The sequence below is a fragment of the Acomys russatus genome, chromosome 1 (genome assembly GCF_903995435.1).
Source record: "Acomys russatus chromosome 1, mAcoRus1.1, whole genome shotgun sequence".
In the NCBI taxonomy this organism is placed as follows: domain Eukaryota; kingdom Metazoa; phylum Chordata; class Mammalia; order Rodentia; family Muridae; genus Acomys; species Acomys russatus.
The window spans coordinates 8,947,771-8,968,429 of NC_067137.1; the positions used below are offsets into that span (position 1 = coordinate 8,947,771).

The following is a 20,659-nucleotide window of genomic DNA, read 5'->3' on the forward strand; positions in this document are numbered from 1 at the left end:
GCAGGTGGAGCTCTGTGAGTTCTAAGCCACCCTAGTCTTCTACCTGGAGTTCCAGGCCAACCGGTGCAACATGGTGAGACCCTGTCTGTCTCACAAAAGGAAGCAAAGCAACCCCAAGCCCAAGATATATTTTTATGCTTAATGTTACAGCTATGGGAATTATGTTTTTACATTTTATTTGTTTATGTATTTGTGTGTGTGTGTGTGTGTGTGTGTGTGTGCGCGCGCGCGCACGTGCATGTGAAGGACAGCTTGCTGGAGTCAGTATTATGTTTCCACAATGTAGATCCCAGCAGGAACCAAGCATGGCTTTGGCAGCAAGAGCCTTAACTTGCTGAGCCATCTTGCCAGGCCTGATACTATGGTTTTAAAGAGTCTCCCAAAGTTCTGTGTCAGGAGCTTATTCTTGATGCCAGAATGTTGAGAGTAGGAGCCTTTGTTTTGTTTTTGGTTTGTTTGTTGGTTGGTTGGTTGGTTTTGGTATGGGACAGCGTCTCTCTATGTAGCCCTGGCTTCAAGCCTCTCAAACGCCACTTGACAGGTGTGGCCCGAGCCAGAGGTGGACTGTTCAAGAGATCATTAGGTCAAAGTCAAAGTAGAATCTAGTTACTGCCCTGCCTGCTGCTTCTGTGCAATGTGCTCGTCAAGCTTTCTTTCCTAACAACAGCAAAGAAATTACTAGGTCACGGAAGCACTGTGCTAGGCCCTCGCTCTTAAAAGTCCCACCACATCCCAGTATTGTCACCCTGAGTGCCAGACTCTGAGCATACAACCCCTGGAAAGACAAACTCAAACCATCCCCAATGGCTGCAGAACTCTGGGGCGGAGCCTTAATGTAAAGATAACTTACAGGTTAACTACTGAGGTTGCGGTGTGCTCATGCGCCAGCCTTATGAGCCTTCCAGACTCCTGTGTTGACATGCAGATATGAGACTGTGAGGTGGGCTGAGAGACTAGCAGGAACACGAACTACATCGTGCTTAAAGGCTCAGGCAACCACAGAGCTGTATTGCGGCAGGATGTCATGTGACCACTCCAATCACAGAGACTCAAGGCCTCTCAAAACTGGTGGCCAAGTGTCCTTTGCATTATTATAACCTCATCTTTTATCAAGAGCCTTGCAAAGCTGGGTGCTCCCATCACACAGCTGATACCAAGTCACATCTGGAAAAACTTATGTTAAGATAGAAAAGAGGCAACAACCCCTGTTCCAAAAAAATCCTGACCCAGTCCTGGAAGTTCCTGCCTTCCACTCCCCAGCCCACAGTCATGAATAATCCTCCCTCATTAAAGTCTGCTTATTTTATGAACTCCCCTAAATCCTAGCTATGAATCACTCTCTTGAGAAGCCCACACTCACCCTTGGGTACCCAACATTAAACTTCCTTGCCTTTGCCTTATCCCTAAATTCTTTCTTAATAGCGACAAGGATTTAGAAACACAGGTAGATACAATCTGGTCTGAGACCATCCCTATAGACACTACTCATAACAATGGGAACTCACTGTAAGCTTTGTTTTTTTGTTTTTATTCTATGTGTCTATGCATTTATTTACCGTGACTGTGTCTCACTATGTAGCCCTGGCTATAAGCCTCTATTAATTAGACCTTTCTTACTCTTGGCTAACTCTCTGACTAAGGAGACATCCTCATATGACAGGAAACAGAGAATTTATGGTAAATCCAACAATTCTAGACAGCCCAAAATGAAAATGGGCTGTCTGCCAAAGGTTAGCTTCAACCCCATGTGTCTGGTTACAGGCTTAGCTTAAGAAGAAGTGTTTCCCAGGTTACCCATAGGGTAAGAGAACAGGTGAAGTCCTGAGGGACTGTGTATTGTTTGGCATGGGCACAGCCATGTCAAAGACTCCCATGCTCAGACACATGGGCATGGCAAAGCCTTCTTCTGGTCCGTGTACAGATATTGATAGTGCGTGCAGAAACTATCTACAGTGGTGTTTCACACTTAGATATTTGCAGCCTGAAGATTGCTCCCCTACAGAGCCCACTCCTGCCAAGATCAGCTAGATCCGTCTCCTTACTCAGCAATAACACCACAGCCCTGTTCAATGGTATATAGTAAACGTGCAGCTTCTCCACAGAGAGCCCAGAAGCTTCAGGGTACTGCAGCTTCTCCACAGAGAGCCCAGAGCACCTTATCCCATCTTTTCCGAACATATCTCTGTGTGTCTGTCCTTTCTTCGTTCCCTCACTGCCCAGTTAGGTCAATCCCTGGAGGCCTGCAGAGCAAGTTCTATGATAAAAGAACTTGTTTTCTGCCCATGTCAGGCTCACTGTGTTTCTCTTCTCTCAAAAGCCTCTACGTCTTCCTTTCTTCAAGCTGTTCCATCTTCCGGGCTCGCAGGATGTCTGCTGCAGGACCTGTAGTCTCCACTTTTTTTCCCTCTTATCATAGCTTGCTTATCTGCTGGCTTGGTGGTGGCCTGGTAAGAGACTAAATGAAGCTCAAAGAGGCTCAAGACTCAATTTCCCTTGTCTTTGGCTCTTTAGCACTTAACATCTGGAGGCTGAGAACTTAACACCTGGAGGCTGAGAACTTAACATCCGGAGGCTGAGAACAAGAGGGTAGTTTTAGATGGGTGCTGGTGTGCTAATGTTGATGAAGGATAGTATTATAGAAATAATGTGCCTTGTAGGTGAAGAATCGGTGCACACTTAGAGAGGAAGAAAAAGCACTTTACTAAAGCACTTGGCTAACTGTGGCTAACACTCAAATACGAGTCAGCCTCTAATACAGAATGGTCCTTACATACATATGTCTTAAGCTCATATATTCCATAGGCACTGACACCCTTAAATCACTTTCAGGTCCTGACCCCCATTACACTTGCAACATTTTAAGGAAAGGGGAGATTGCACGCAAGTCTGGCCACTTAGGCAGATAGGGGATTTACACAGCAAAGCTATTGCCTAGTGCCAGAATGGTTTTAAGTATACCAGTGTTCTTCCCCATAGTGATTACCCAGAGTTTCTTGTCCACTTGGAAAATTACGTTTTTCCTCATGAGCACAGGGGACCCCAATGGCACACCAAAACCTGTAGCTGACTGTGACCCTATACTGCTGTCCTTGAGCTGCCATTACAGGTATCAGGGAGCAGGTCCTAATGCCTGTCCCTTATTAGGGGAATGGAGCCTAGTGGCTGGTTAATCCTGGTGAGTAAATACATTTTCCTCACCCCTAACAGGCCCGGTTAGCACATTACATGTCTTTGTTATTTTGGAGGCAGCGCTCCCTTCGCTAAATTCCACTTGTGTGACTTGACATCTCCTAGCAAATCTGTTAACAAGTCCTTCACAACATCAGATGCATTACTTTAAGTTTCACCTACATCAGTAGTAGCTGTAAGCGCTGCCCTAGCAGGAGGCAATAATTTACAGAGAGATGTTTTGGAAGGAGAATGGGCCTTCTGTGTTAGCCTGTTCTGTGTTACCGTCATAGTATATCAAATTTGGTGAATTTATAAAGAAAAGAAATATATTTGACTGAAAGCCCAATAGCATCTTGCTGGTGCCTGGTACAAGCTCTCAGGATGTGTTGCTCTCTTCAGTGGAATGTGAACGGGCAAGAGGCAGTAAGACAGTGAACCAGAGAGGACACTACCCACTCCTGAAACAAATCTGCTCTTACAAGGATTAAAAGGAGTCTCGTGATCACATCACCACCTTCCTGAGAGCAGACACTTAGTGACTACTCGCTGCTTACTAGCCTTGCCTCTCAACACTGTTGCATGGAGGATCAGATTTCCAAGACATGCCCCTTTGGGGGGACACATCCAAACCATAGTGCCTTCCTCTCCTCATGCCCCTCTTAGGAGAACTGTCACTCTATTCATGTGTAAGATGCTCCCTGATTGTCTGGGACTGTTGGGAGAAAAGGAGAGAAAATGTCATGGGATTTCTATTGGTGTGGTAAAACATCATTATCAAAAACAACTCAGAGAGGAAAGGGTTTATTTCAGCTTATCATTCTCAGGGTCACACTAAATTACTACTGGAAGTTTGGGCAAGAACTCAAGGCAGGAACCTGGAGGCAGGAACTGAGGCAGAGGCTATGGAGAAACCCAGCTTACTGGCTTGCTCCTGGTGGCTTGCTCAGCCTGCTTTGTTATATACCCCAGGCCCATGTGCCCAAGGGTGGCTCTGTTTACAGTGAGCTTGGCCATGACACATTGATCATTAATTAAGAAAAATGCCTCAAAAGCTTACCCACAGGCCAATACAAAGAGAGAGTTTTCTCGATTGAGGTTTCCTCTTCCCAAATGACTAATTTATGTCAAGTTGACCAAAAAAGACCTAACCAAGAAAGGAAGTAAACATCCAAAGGGCTTATTAAAAAAAACAAAAAAGACCAGTGGGTTTATATACCCTCTAAGGGTGATGTAGACTGACAGAGGCCTAGATGAAGGAAAAAGGATTATAGGTAAACTTTGGGAAAGTGACTTTGAAATGTATGGCAGGGTTGTTTCAGAAAACTCAGGTTGTCAGTGTCACTCTCCTCTCCTTGGTGTCAGAGAGTGGGACACTTTTACAAGACGTCCCCAGTCCATCAGTGAGCTTTCCAGCATCTCAGAGACATTCATGTAAGGGAAAACAGTGCGGGCATTGTTCTAGAAATCAGAGCTCAGTCAAGTTCTCTCTGTAACCTGATTCTCTTGTTCACTTTCGGCTTCAGCATAACACCATCGACAAATTCTTATTTTGAATGTGGGCTTAATTACACTTCTCCCAGAATTTGACACAGAACATAGTCAGAGAAAAGAGCGACTCACAAAGGTATGCTGAATGCACGTTTATGTATACTTAGCTAGAGTCTGACCCAAAATAGTCTCGGGGTCATCGCATCTCCCAGAACGTCCTAGATATACTGTGATCTTATTTCTAGTAGCCAAATGAGCTAATCTCCGCAAAGCCTCTGGAACACGCCTCTGTGATGTACCACAAGGAAGAATTAGGATGTTCTCAGTGGGCGAGAGCACCAAGCTACCTGCTGAGTCACTGTGCCTATCTATTTTTAATCCAGTGAGCCAAACTTCTATTTGGTGTGACCTTATCTGAATGACGCCTTCTGGGAGTTTCTAAAGACTACACCACTCCCAAAAATGGAGAAAGCACTCACTTTTATTACTCTGACAAAAATAACTGTGCTGCTTATTCAGTTAGACACGAAACTTTTATTTTAGTGGAGACATAACAAAGGATATACGGGTAACTAGACCGTAAGAAAAGGGGAGGACTTAGTAAAACTAAGTATTTGTTTTTATTTGAGTATATTTCTGTATAGTAGTGATACTAAAAATACTCATGTGGAACTATATTCTTATTTTACATATAGCTCTTTATCAGTATAGAAAAAATGAAATGGGCAAAGGTCACCATCTGACACTACTTTGGGGATGTTATATTCAATGAACAGAGCTGGGGACTGCTCGTGGGTAAAGTGCTTGCCTTGCAAGTGTGACAACCTGAGTTTAATCCTCAGAACTCCTGTAAAACAAAAACAAAACAAAACAACAAAAACAAAACACAGAGGTAGAGGCACATGCTTTGAATCCCCTTGCGGGGACATGAGGCCAGAGAGATCCCTGAAGCTCACTGGTCACAGCAAAGCAAGTGCCAAGCTGATGATGAGAGGTCATGTCATAAAAACAGAAGTGGGAAACTTCCTAAGGGATGACATCTGAGGTTGTCTGACTCCCACACGTATATACATACATATTAGTGAACATAAGCATAGCACACACACTGACACATATATACAAATACGTGTACATGTATAAACACATAAACACATGCATGTACAAACACACATACACATACATACCCACACACATAATATAAACACATACATATACAAACACACATACACACACTCACACATGTGTGCCACACACATACGTACATACATGAAGCACAAGGGGTTTTGGTTTTGTTAGGAAATACCTCTTCAGGGTCCTAGAAACCTACAAGAAGAACATTATGACGGGCGGATCTGGGCCCAGGGGTCCTGCTCAAACTACGACACCAGCCAAGGACAATACGTGCAGTAAACTTCGAACCCCTACCCAGATCTAGCCAATGGACAGAACTTTCTCCACAGTTGAGTGGAGAGTGGGGTCTGACTTTCACATGAACTCTGGTGCCCCATATTTGACCATGTCCCCTGGATGGAGACGCCTGCTAGCACTCAGAGGAAGGATAGAAGGCTACCAAGAAGAGACTTGATACCCTATGAGCATATACAGGGGGAGGAGGTCCCCCTCAGACACAGTCATAGAGGAAGGGAGTAAGGGGAAAATGGGTGTAGCATTCTTTTATCTTGGAGAAAAAAAATCACACAGTAAAGTGTGTTGGATCAGAGGAGATTTGCTTAGCAGGCCTATGAGGTTTGGGTCATGGAGGTGAGAGTCACACTAATCGATATTTTAGATGAATTTCCTTCACAGACTTGAGCAGTTTAACACAATCATGACTCCAACAGAGACTCAGATGAATTATGGCTTTGGTTCTAGAGACACCATTTCTACTTTTTGGTTAGACCTACCAAAATCTTTAGATTTCTCCAAAAGTATTGAGGATCAAAGATATTCTTGAAAGTAGGGGCAACCAAGCCATCAAAATGGCTAAGTAGGTAAAGGATCAGGCTGGCATGCCTGATGACCATGGCATGAACACCTACACACACACACACACACACACACACACACACACACACACACACACACACACAGAGATACACATTAAAATCATTGCCAGGCAGTGGTGGCACACACCTTTAATCCCAGCACTCCGGAGGCAGAGGCAGGGAGATCTTTGTTCAAGGCCAGCCTGGTCTACACAGTCAATTCTAGGATAGCCAGGGCTACACAGAGAAACCCTGTCTCAAAAACAAACAAGCAAGCAAACAAGCAAACAAGCAAATATAAATAAAATCATCAAAGAACATAAAATTATGAGAAATAACATCTCAGACATTTAAGTGGCCTCAGGGTGGCTAAGACAAGTGGCTGAACCTCTTTCTCTGCAGTTTCCTTCGCCTTTCAGATTTACAGTGTTTGCCTGAGAGACTACTACAGAGTTCAAGATGGATATTCGGACTATGTTTCCCTTCACAGCAAATAGTGTAAATTGTCTACTTCAGCTAGTCTTTCTTCATTCTTTGCAATGGGAACCCAGTTTGTTCAGGATGGGGGAGCAGCCAACTTAATAATTCACTCCTTGGTCACCTTTGCAGCTAATCGTAGCTGCAGTTCTTGAACTGTCCATGCAGTTCAGTTCTGGTAGAAAAAAAATGAAGGTTTCTCTCTAAAACTTGTGTGTGCTACATGCTTACATTAAAATAGTATTCATTGCTGGCCACTGTGGCACACACTTGTAATCCCAGCACTCAGGGAGGCAGAAGCAGACAGATCTCTGTGACTCCAGGCCTGCCAAGGCTACACAGAGAAACCGTCTCAGGAAAAAACCAAAGAGCGGGGCGGGGGCAGGGGAAGCCAAACAAAAAATAGTATTCATTGTGTTTACCAGCTGAGTATCCTAAATTTTCATTCATTTCGTCTTACAACTCTGTCTAGTCTTCTAGGCCTTTTGGTATTTTAAAACACCAAAAACCACCCATCAGAATGGTTAAAATCATAAACTCAAGTGTCAGCACATGCTAGCAAAGATACGAATAAAAGGGAACACTCCTCCAGTGCTGGTGAGAGTGCAAACTTGTACAACCACTTTGGAAATCAAACTGGTGCTTTCTCAGAAAAATGGGAATAGTTCTACCCCAAGACCCAGCTGTACCACTCCTGGGCATGTATCTAAAAGATGCTCCACCATACAACAAGGACATTTGCTCAACTATGTTCATAGCAGCTTTCTTTGTAATAACCAGAATCTGGAAACAACCTAGATGTCCCTCAGCTGAAGAATGGATACAGAAACGGTGGTACATCTACACAATGGAATACTACTCAGCTATTAAAAGCAAGGAAATGCTGAAATTTTCAGGCAAATGGATGGAACTAGAAATGATCATCCTGAGTGAGGTAACCCAGACCCGGAAAGACACACATGGTACATACTCCCTTATAAGTGGATATTACACACTACAGTCCACAGACCTAAGGAAGCTAAATAACAAGGTGGACCCTAGGGTGGATGCTTAATTCTCATCCAGAAGGACAATAGAACAGACGCCGGAAGTGGTTGAAGAGAGGAAACAGGACAGGAGCCTACCATGGAGGTCCTCTGACAGACTCCACCCAGCAGAGGGTCGAAGCAGATGCTGAGACTCACGGCCAAACTTTGGGGCGGTGTGCAGGGAGTCTTATGGGAGAGCTGGAGGATAGAAGGACCTGGAGGGGACAGGAGCTCCACAAGGAGACCAATGGAACCAACAAATCCAGGCAGAGGAGGTGGGTACTGCAGAGACTGTTGCACCAACCAAGGACCATGCGTGGTGAGAACCTAGGCCATCTGCTCAGATGCAGTCAACAGGCAGCACAGTGTCCTTGTGGGTCCCATAGTACAGGGAATAGAGGCTACCTCTGACATGGACTCTGGTGCCCACACAGATCACTTTCCCTCGGTGGGGCAGCCTTGCCAGGCCACAGAGGAAGAGGATGCAGGCAGTCCAGATGAGACCTGAGAGGCAAGGGTCAGATGATAAAGGAGGAAGGCTCCCGCTTTCTGAGGACTAGGGGAGGGGGAGGAGGGATAAGAGAAGGAGGGTGGGGCTGGGAGGAGAAGAGGGAGGGGGCTACAATAGGGATGTAAAGTGAATAAATTTTTTAAATTTTTAATTAAAAAAAAAACTATTCAGGAGTAAAGCATGCTGGTGCATACCTATAATCTCAGCACTCCAGAGGTTGAGGCAGGAGGATTATGCATTTAAGGCCAGCCTGGGCTACAAAGCAAGAAGCGTTTGACTCAAACAAAACACAACAGTTCCTTATGGTTAAGCTATTACTATAGTCAAATTTCTGTTACATGTAACTGGAGCCAACCTCTGACAAACTTTTAAAGAACCGATGTTTGTTTTACATTAGGTTAGATTTCCTCTAGAGTTCTGACATTTACGTAAACTGTGTGCTTATCTAAGTTTGATAAACTACGTGATATCCTCACTCTTAGGAAATACAATTCAATAGCTTGGAATGGCCGTTATTTTTGAATTTGTTCTGGAAGCAAGCAATAACACTAACTAGATTTCACTTTTGTTCGTGCTCGTGAGTCACCAAATAAAGGCACAAACGTTGCAAACAGTAACTCTAGCATCAGAGCACTGTATATACAGTAAGGCTGAGGGTGCCGTTCAGTTGGTAGTGTGTGTGCTTAACATGCAGGAAGCCCTGGCTTTGATCCCCAGCACTGTATAAACCCCTAATGGTGGTGCCTATCTACAACCACAGAGATGGGGAGATGGAGGCTGAAGCATCAGAAGTTCAAATCACCCTCAGTGACATAGTAAGTTTGAGACCAGCCTGGGAAACATAAAACTTGTCATGAAGGAAAGGAAAGAAAGAGAAATGGAGGGAGAGAGAAGAAATATAAGCCCATTAGTAAACTTAAAGAGAAGTGGTTTTTTTTTTCGTAGAATAACTAATGTATTTCTACAATTACTTAGGATTATTAACCACACTAATACCAAATGACTCCAAATCTGCTTTGTTTTGGTTTTTGAGACAGAGTCTTTCTATGTAGCCCTGGCCATCCTGGGACTTGTTATACAAAGCAGGCTGGCCTAGAACTTACAGAGATCTGCCTGCCTCCGCCTCCTGAGTCCTAGGATTAAACGTGTGTGCTTTAACTAAATGACTTTTTTTTTTTTTTAAAGAAAACTGAAACTGTACTTTAACTACTGGGCTTATCACTAAGTACAGGAAAGCTTGAACCATAAAGAAATAGAAATCAAGCCAGGCGGTGGTGGCACACACCTTTAATCCCAGCACTCGGGGGACAGAGGCAGGCGGGTAACTGTGAGTTCGAGGCCATCCTGGTTTACAAAGCGAGTCCAGGACAGCCAAGGCTACACAGAGAGACTCGGAAAACCAAAACCAAAAAAACAAAACAAAACAAAAAAACAAAACAAAAAAAACAAAAAAGAAAGAAAGAACAAAAGAAAGAAAATAAATAGAAATAGTTTCTGTTCTCAGAGTTACAGTCTTTGCAAGGATGTAAAACTTAAGAGTCAAATTGCTAAGGTAAAACACAGAAGACTAATGTAAAAAGATAAATTATTAGATCAGGGACAGCACTAGGAAGGCTGAGGCAGGAGGATCACTGGGAGTTTGAGACCAGTAAGACCTTATCTTTAAAAAAAAGACTCAGTTAAAGTAGAATATAAGCAAACGGGAAAGCTGAACACCCGGAAAAGGTGACAAGGACAGAAGTCACCGCAGAGGATGGCAGATGGCCTGGACAAGGGGACGCAAGACAAAGCCAGAGATTTACGTGGTTGATTTCTGTAATGTCTATGTAGTGCCTCTGATTTAGGGTCAAGTTTTTGGCAAGTCTAAGGGACAGCTGCCACTCATAGCCAATGCTATGGGGGTGGCGTCATCTCCATGTGAGTGGTGACGCATGGAACCATGTAAGGGACAGTCCTGTCAATCATCTCTTTACATACCAAGGCTTGGGGGGGGGGGGCGGGTGTCTGTTAGCTTCAGAACAGTTTATGAGAATGTGGTAACTACAAAGCAGTGATAAACCCGCAACCTCCGCGAGTATCCCAGCTGTGCACTGTGTTTCACTCCTTTTCCAGCTTTAAGCAATCCCTCAAGTTTCTGTGTGCCTTCTGTGGGTCTGCGTCCCTGTCACAGCTATTCATAGCACGCTGCTTGTATAAAGTGGGTCTCCTCATTCATAAAACGAGGGTGGCAGTAATACCTTGGCCTACTTACCTAAAAATAGTTTCCTATCTGCAGAATGGGGCCAATAATACCAACCCTATTGATTTCACGGAGCTGTTTTGAGAATCCAACATGACACTGCATCGGATCAGGTTGACACCAAAAGCATGACGCAAAATCAGAGCTCTAACCGGAGTTCTGTCCAGCCCAGGCCTGGAACTAAGCCATCTGTGAGAAAAATAGCACACTGTCCCCTACAGTGTCTTTGACCATGAATGGGTGTGATGCTGGCTAGCCCTCTAAAGCTATTCAAGTGTTTGTGCCGTGTTTTGCCTACTATGACTATGAGTGGCTATTTAAAAAGGAGTCAGGGAAAGCCCACAAAACTAACTGGTGTGACTCATTCCTGAGCCTGCAGTGGCTAAGGCAAGAAGGTGAATTCGTTTTCTGTTCTTTTGTTCCGCTCGGCTTTTCTAGTGTCCCATTTCTTTCCACATGGGGTGATACTGTTTTGAGCAGAACTGGAGGGAGAGAACGCTTAGCTTTCACCTCTTAGGCTGCTCCACCTTGAACATATTCTGGGTTGGAGTTTGCTCCCCAGGTGTGACAGGGACACTTGTCTTGCCTTGCCAAGAGAAATGCATGAGAAGCAGTCTCTTGCAGGACCCAGGAGGTTGAGTGGCTGCCCCAAGTTAAGGTGGCTGACGTTTACACAGAACTCTGGGACTTTACTTGTCCCGAAATTTCCATCCTTTTTTTTTTCCCCCTCCTCTTGAAATTGGCAAAAGCCACACTCTCCTCAAACAAGGTTGACTTCAGGCTGCCTGAGTACCCACCACATATTACTTTGTAGTGATGGGAAAATCTAATTCACCTGCACATCACTGTCCTCAGCTGGAAAGTGGATAGTGATAGCACCAACTAATTAATTATATTAATATTGGAGGGTAGGAACTCACTTAGTGTTTTATGCATCAGATCAGCTAGTTAGTTACGTAGTTAGTTAGCTGGTTTGCTTGTTTTGAGTGAGAGGCTTTCTATATAAGCCAGGCTGGTCTCAAACTTAGGATCCTTCTCTCTCAGCCTCCCAAATTTTGGGATTACATATGTGTACTGCTATGGTCAGCCTTCAGTATAGCATTTATAGCACTGCTCAACGTTTTAATATCCCTACAAATTTTCCCTCTATTCCATAAAATTGGAGAAATTAATTACATAAATAATGAAAAATAATGCACGCTTTATACATATTATATATATTCAGGATATATATGTATATCACCTATAAATGATATACCATACCTTATACAGTATATAATAAATGTACAATATACTATACATAAATATGCACTACATTATATTTGTAAATATATATACATATATATGTTATATATAATAAAAGTATTCATGGTTCCAACAGCCTGACCTGAAAATTAGGGAGCATGTGGGACATCAGTAGACACTATTGCTTTTTATCAAAACTAAACAACTTTGCATGTGACTACAACAAATGGTAATAGTTCCACAATTATCCACATTATCTCCTAATCTGGATAATAGCAGATACATTTATCCCTTTACAGAAATTGGGGTTTTATTCACATTTAATTAAAAATAAAAAATTATTTTTGTTCTTTAAAAAAATACATGCTTCTAGCTCTCTTGATCCCTTTATGGGTTTTATTTGCATCATAAGACTCTATGATTTTATAGCCTATTAAAATTTCATTTCATTTATTCTATATTTTAGACAATTTTTGTTGTTGTTGTTGTGGTTGGTGGTGGTTGTGGTTGTGTGCATGACGCCGCACACTGGTGGAGGTCAGAGGACAGCTTTGTGGGGCTAGCTCTCTTCTTTCATTTTTCCATGGTTCCAGGGATCGAACTCAGACCATCAGGCTTGTGAGGCAAGCCTTCGACCTGCTGAGCCATCTTGCCCGTCCTGAATTATCATTTTCTTTTTTTCCAACACAGGATTCCTCTGTGTAGCTCTGGCTGTCCTAGACTTACTTTGTAGACCAGGCTGGCCTCGAACTCAGAGATCTGTTTGTGTCTGCCTCCCCGAGTGCTGGGATTATAGGCATGCGCCACCACACCTGGCAAAATAATAATTTTCAATGAAAATAAACTCTTGACCAATCTGAAGGGAAACGTTAGGGGAAAAAAATCCTGAAAAATGTATTGCCTAAATTCATGCCTTTCCTCCTCCCCCAGAACAGTTGCATCTAATTCCAATTATTTAGATTATTGCTCAAGACCCTCACTCTATAATCTCTCCCCCCCCCTGCCCCCAGGCCCAACACTCACACACCAAAGCTATTATGAAAAACTGGAAACACAAAGCTATTTCTAGTAGCAAAGAGCAAGCTACAAAATACTGTCTCAATGGGAAAAGGGTGGAAGTAAGGTATACTTTTTCCCACTGAAATAAATGGGAAGAAGCAATCATGAAGCGCGCGCGCACACACACACACACACACACACACACACACACACACACAAACCGAAACAAGCAAAAACGCCTATCTAGGGCTCGATGGTGGTGGCGCATGTCCCTAATCCCAGCACTCCAGAGGCAGAGGCAGGAGGATCTCTGTGAGTCTGAGGCCAGCCTGTTCTACAGAGTGAATTCCAGGACAGCCAAGGCTACATAGTGAGACCCTGTCTTGAAACAAACAAAACCAAAAAACTTATCTATAAGTCTGTAACCCTAAACCAATAAGGTAAAGTTTGGCTACATTTCCTTCCTAGTTGTCTTCTGTGTAGCTTTGTATGTATAATTTATCTCCTCCACTGTTTTCATTTTTCTTTCTTTCTATTCTTCTTCTCCTCCTCCTCTTTCTCCTTCTCTGCTCGTATGTCTGTGTAAGGGTGTCAGATCCCCTGGAACTGGAGTCACAGACAGTTGTGAGCTGCCATATGAGTGCTGGGAACTGAACCTATAACCTCTGGAAAAGAAGCCACTGAGCCATCTCTCCAGCCCCTTGATTTCACTTTTTATGACATAAACCCTCCAATAAATGCTCAAAGATAGCTGGGGTTTTTGTATGTCAGGCTTGGTTTGTATTAGTTAGGATTAACTTCATCTGTGGGTGACAACACCTCCATCCCAGCAACAGCAGACCGAAGTTTATTCGTCTCCCCAACAAACACAAGCAATGAGGGTGTCTGGGATTGTTACGGATCAACATCCTTGAATGTTGCTGCTTCAGCATCCTCAGTACTGAGGCACCAGATGATTTCTCTGGCTGCAGCTGTTGAATCCACAGGCAACTGGCCAGAGGGAAAAGACAAGCTATGGGCATCCTCTTTCTGGATGAAATTTTCTCCCACTATCTTCATATCTCCATGGGACTGTGAAAGAGGCTAGACATGTAAACATGATTCCGTGTGGCCGTGGAGTCAGGGATTCTTTGGGTGGAAAGATAGGTAAGCAGTTGAGAGCATTTGAAGCATAACCATGAGGATCCGATTCAGATCCCAACACCCATGTAACAATCCAGGCATTGCACTTATGCCTGTAAGCCCCAGCTCTGAAGTGGGTGGAGACAGGAGGATCACTGGAACTTACAAGATGGGGGGGGGGGGGGGAAGCAAAGCTGGAGAGGCCACAGCGGCTTCTGAGGAGGATTTGGCAGTTGTCCTAGGTATGAAGGCAGTAGCCAGGTTCAAGGCCGTGGGGCTCATGGAGGCCAAAGACAAGGAAAGGATCCTTGTCACCAAGCTGGGCCACCTGGTTAAGGACATAAAGATCAAGTCCTTGGAGATTTGTCTGTTATCCCTCCTCATTAAGGAATCCGAGATTACTGACTTTTTCCTGGGCGCATCCCTAAAGGATGAGGTTCTCAAGATCATGCCAGTGCAGAAGCAGACACGGGCTGGCCAGCAAACCAGGTTCAAGGCTTTTATTGTTATTGGGGACTACAATGGTCATATTGGTCTTGGTGTTAAGTGCTCCAAGGAGGTAGCCACTGCTACCCAAGGGGACATCATCTTGGCCAAGCTTTCCATCATCCCTATGCAGAGAGGCCACTGGGGGAACAAGATTGGCAAGCCACATACTGTTCTGTGCAAGGTGACAGGCCGCTGTGGCTGTGTTTTGGCGCATCTCATCCCTGCCCCCAGAGGCACTGCCATCATCTCTGCTCCTATGGCCAAGAAGCTACTGATGATGGCCGGTATGGATGACTGCTACACATCAGCCAGGGCCTGTACTGCCACCCTGGGCAACTTTGCCAAGGCCATCTCCAAGACCTACACCTAAACCCCAACCTCAGGAAAGAAACTGTCTTCATCAAGTCTCCTTATCAGGAATTCACTGATCATCTTGTGAAAACCCACACCAGAGTCTCTGTTCAGAGAACCCAGGCTCCAGCTGTGGCTACCACATGAGGGTTTTTATACAAGAAAAATAAAGTGAATTAAGTCTGTTAAAAAGCAAACGGCAGGTTGGCCTTGAACTTACTACACAGCTGAGGATGACTGCACGTCTTATCCTTCTGCCTCCACCTTCCAGTGTGTGTACATGTCACCACACTAGGGTCGGTGAGGTTCTCGGTATCAACAGAGGGCTTGTGCAAGCTATGCAAGTATTCTGCCAACTGAGCTACAACACCAGCCCGGCAAATGTTTCCAACCCTCCATCCCCTCTTTGTGTGTGTGTGTGTGTGTGTGTGTGTGTGTGTGTGTGTGTGTGTGTACACATGCATGCATATGCCTGTCATGGCACTCATGTGGAGACTGGAAAGATAACTGGTAGGAGTAGTTTCTCTGATTCATACTCAGGTCTTCAGGCTTGGGGCAAATGCCTTTCCTAGCTTAGCCATCTTGCTGGTCCCTCTGCTAGTTTTTGTTTCTGTTTTTGTTTTTGTTTTTGAAAGAAAATTAAGCAACAAAGCTAGCTTATTAATTGCTTTGTAATATTCAGTACCTTACAAACTCTTTCAAAATGCTACCTCTAGACTGAAAAGACCCACCCCCAAGCCCGCTTAAGGTTTTTACTCTTCAACTCTCATTCTCACTATCACGTGATATCTGGTGGAAACTCAGTGGCAGGACTCGGAAATAGGACTGCTACTTTTAGACTCAGTTTTGCATGCCATTTCCCCTCTGCGACTCCATCTTACTATCCCATCTATCCATATGTAGGAAGTCTTTTCTGACTCTCACACAATGTGGAAGACGACTCAGAGAAACTGAAAAAAAAAAACATGTTCAATGGAGTACAGTCAGTGGTTGGCAGAGGTGACATTTGAACCCAGGACTACGGAACTCCAGCCCCGTCGGTCTTCCTTCCTATTGCACGTTCCCATGAGGGCTCAGGACATCCTTAGTAAGAAATGAGAAGGGGAAGAAGAAAGAATTTTTATCTATGGGAATGGACTCTCCTTGTTATAGGCATCTGTAGGAAACTCTCATGCTATTTACCACCAATTCCACCTCTCTACTAGAGAAAAGCAAATTTCCCCAAGTCTGCAATGCCTTTAAAGCTGTTTCCATTTGTACCCAAGTGGTGGTGGTGCACGGCTTTAATCCCAGCACCCGGGAAGCAGAGGCAGGCCAATCTCTGTGAATTTGAGGCCAGCCTGGTCTACAGAGTGAGTTCCTGGACAGCCAGCGTTCCACAGAAACCCTGTCTCAAATCAAACAAACAAACAAACAATTTCCACTTGTATCAAGTTACATTTTCTTGCTAAAATCTGGAAATCATGTCTTGTTTATTTAGTCACGTATTCACAAATGCTATAAATGCTGTTTCTAGCCTTCGCCAGACTTTTGGGACAGGAACAAATTAGGCCTACTCATACCTAGTTTGTCAAGGTCATCTTTTATTTTATTTTATTTTATTTTATTTTATTTTATTTTTCGGAGGCAGAGTTTCCTCTGTGTAACAGCTCTAGCTGTCCTTGAACTCACAATAATCCCCCTGCCTTTGCCTCCCGAGCGCTGGGATTACAGGCGTGCGCCACCACGCCCAGCCCTGGAATAAAATCTTACAACCGGTTTTCAGGAGAGCTCAGCTAGCTTTCATGGCCTGCTGCAGACCTCTTGCTCGTTAAGCATGCACTCCATCACTGTCTACGGTTACTGACCGTTTCTAGCTGCTACCTGCTGCTTCTGCTGTCTCTCAAATTTAGTTGGTCCTCGCTTCCCTTCCATCAAGACTCAGTGCTGCAATGAGACCGATAGACACTTACCTGCCCTTGAAGGTCTCCACTTTGTCTCTCGGCTGCTTTGCTCCCTTCTGCTTCTAGAACTTGCAAAGATGTAGTGCTTCCCCATGCATCATGCCTGTCAACGTTTTACCTCTGCCTCAGCACCTTTGCTCAAACCTGCTTCCACGCCCCCCCTCCACCCCCACCCCCGTACGTTCTGACCAGCCCGAGTTTTTTTTCTTACACAACCCATTTGGCAATCAGTGGTACTACTGGACAATAATTGCTTCTCTTTCAGTCTTAACTGCATTTGTGTGTCTCTTAGTCACTGCTCTGTTGCTGTGAAGAGACAGCATGACCAAGGCAGCTCTTATAAAGGAAAGCGTGTAATTGGTGGCTTGCTTACAGTTTCAGAGGGCGAGTCCATGGTCATTACAGTGGGCAGCATATGTGTCAGGCACGGAGCTGGAGAAGCAGCTGAAAGCTCCACTCTGATTCACAGGCAGGGAGCAGGCAGAGAGAGACCCTGGGCCTGGTGTGGGTTTTTGAAACCTCAAAGCCAGTGTGCTTCCAATGACACACTTCCTCCAACAAGTCCACACCTCCTAATCCTTTCAATCCACTCTCTGGTGACTAAACATTCAAAATACATGAACCATTCTCATTCAAACCTCCACAGTGTGCATGTGTCTTTTTTTATTATTATTATTAATTTATTCTTGTTACATCTCAATGGTTATCCCATCCCTTGTGTCCTCCCATTCTTCCCTCCCTCCCCTTTTCCCCTTATTCCCCTTCCCTATGACTGTGCATGTGTCTTTTTTTAAAAAAAAAAAAAAAAAAAAGATCTTTTTAAACCAAACACTCCCAAAATATACAGCAATGAACACTATTCATTTATGTTATTAAATTATTCTGTTTGTTTGAGAAAGTTTGAAACTCTCACATGATTTACTACTACTAATATTATGTATACTGTTTGCAAAAATCCTTTTTTCTTTCTTCTGGTTTTTTGAGGTAAGGTTTCTGTGTGTAGCCCTGGCTGTCTTGGAACTCAGTCTATAGATAGATCAAGCTGGCCTTGAACTCAGAGATCTGGCTTCATCTGTCTCCAGAGTGCTGGAATTAAAGGAGTGTACCACCACTACTCAACCAAAATTCTTGGGTTTTTTTGTTTTTTTTGGTTTTTTGTTTTGGTTTTTGGTTTTTGGTTTTTGGTTTTTCGAGACAAGGTCTCTCTGAGTTAGCCTTGGCTGTCCTGGACTCACTTTGTAGACCAGGCTGGCCTCAAACTCACAGCGATCTGCCTGCCTCTGCCTCCCGAGTACTGGGATTACAAGCATGCGCCACCATGCCCGGCTCCAAAATTCTTAATTAAAAAAATAAATAAATAAAAGTAGCCAGGTATGGTGGCACAAGCCTGTAATCCCAGCACTCAGGAGCCTGAGGCAGGAGGATAGTGGAACTCTGGCTCAGGAGAATCAAAAATAGGTTTTATTAATGATGAGTTAAGTCCTGGCCCATTTATAGCTGAATTTCTGGCCAAAGCTTTTGTTTTGTTTTGTTTTTTGTTTTTGTTTGTTTGTTTGTTTTTGAGACAGTACAGCCATGTAGCCTTGGCTGTACTGGACTCGCTTTGTAGACCAGGCTGGCCTCAAACTCACAACAATCCACCTGTCTCTGCCTCCCAAGTGCTGGGATTAAAGGTGTGCACCACCACACCTGGCTTCTTTTTTTTAATAATTTATTTTTATCTTATGTGCATTGGTGTTTGCCTGCACATATATCTGTGTGCAGGTGTCAGATGTGCAGGTGTCAGATCTTGTAGTTACAGACAGCTCTGAGCTACCATGTGGGTACGCTGGGAATTGAACCCAGGTCCTTTGGAAGAATAACCAGTGCTCTTAACCACTGAGCCATCTTTCCAGCGCCCTGGCTGAAGCTTTTTAACAAGTTCTATCTACTGAGGTATTGTTAAAACAAGTTTTTGAGGTTTTCCTTACATTTGTTTGCTTGTATGTGTGCTAGGAGCCCAGCACTTAACTCTCTTAAATTCTGACTCAACCTCTCAAGTCCTGGGATTGCAGTCATATGCCACCACTCCCAGTTGGCTAGAGAGGCATTGTAGCACCTAACTTTCTAAGTTAAAACGTCTTTGACTGGTCATCTTACCTTCTTTTTCCCAGTTTTTGGGATGAAAACACTGTCCATAGCATATGACCAGCAGCCATTGGTCAGCACACAACTGTGTTTCTTAGCAGCCCTTGGAGCTGTGTGAGGTCATATGAGGGGAACGGCTATGAGCTAGTCCTAAGTATAGCCCTTTTTTAAAATGTCCACATTGTCATTAGTCCTTGCTGTACTGGAGACAGAGAAATTAACGCCCAAGGGCCAGAGAGCCTCATGTGACCATGGGTCTCCTTGAGGGAAAGAATTGAGGCTCCTGGGATGTTCAAACACTTCGAGAGCGGCAAGCTTCCGTTGGGCTTAAGGCACAGTGCTTTCAAAGGCCATTTGTTTCAGCATTTGTAGTCTCTCAAGCACCCAGCACATGCGTGGTGTGGTTTCCACAGCCAAGGCTTATTCAGCTACCATCCCCAAGGGAGGCGAATCATCAGCTACCCAAAGCCTCCAAGCTCTGATCCTGAGGGACGGCTAGTTTCGTCTCTGCGGGAGGAAATAACCCTAAGACCCTAAGTCTAGTCACCTACCGCAGAGCCTCCTGCTGCCAGTAGCCCCAAGGCAGTGGGGTGTGGGTTTTAATCAGTTCCTGGCTTAGTGTCGGGAGCCTTGCTGCATTACCTATCTATGTCTCATCACAAGAAAAGGGAGAAAGACACAAAACAGGGCTACTCTCCGGGGCCGGTCCCCTGTGTCTAACAATCCCCTTGGGTATTACCAGCTTCCATGGACGGTTTTCTAACCTCCCTGCCTTCCCCACCTCACCCGGAAAAGGCTGGGTGAGATGATGGCCCCTTCCTAAGTACCCAAGATTCTAGTCTTATGGCTGTCACTGCCTCAACCTTCGGTCCCTCGGTTTCTTTCATGACAGTTCATGAACCCCTCCAGAACACGGTCTTCTCCCCCCTGCGGGCCCCTTGCCTAATCAAGCACAGGGCATTTTTCCTATCATTTCCAAATCCTGTCAAAACCTGCGATCTCAGCACTCAGAAGACAGAGGTAGGAGGATCCTGACTGAGTTCAAGGCTAGCCTGGGCTACATACTGAGGACTTTCCTCAAGGGGAAAAAAAACGAGCAAAACAAAACAAAACAAAACAAAAATGAAAATGAAAAAAACCAAACTTTTCTTCTTACTTTTGTGCCATCATCATTTTCTACTGCGTGAAACTTCCATTGCCTTTGGGTGTCCAGCGAGCCTGTGTGCTTTCCTAAGTCATTTCTTTCTTTGATTCCTTTTTGATTATTGGTATTTAATATTTCTCCTTTATTACACTGGACACACTGCGCCAAGAGATGGGACTAAAGAGAGCCAAGGTCGGGAGCCCCGACTGGAATCTACAGTGAACTGTCAAGAGCAGGGCTCAGTAACCATGAAGGAGCCCAGTAGCAAAGAGCCCCGTTCCCAGCCAGTCTGCACAATGCTACCAGGAAGGGAAACTAAAAAACAGATGGAAACAGAGCC

General features: G+C 44.4%; 1 pseudogene; it reads left to right on the forward strand.

Moving 5' to 3' along the window:
- Positions 1-15,252, forward strand: part of LOC127195518 (40S ribosomal protein S2-like) — a 35,495-nt pseudogene extending 20,243 nt beyond the window's left edge.
- The last annotated feature ends 5,407 nt before the right edge of the window (positions 15,253-20,659 follow it).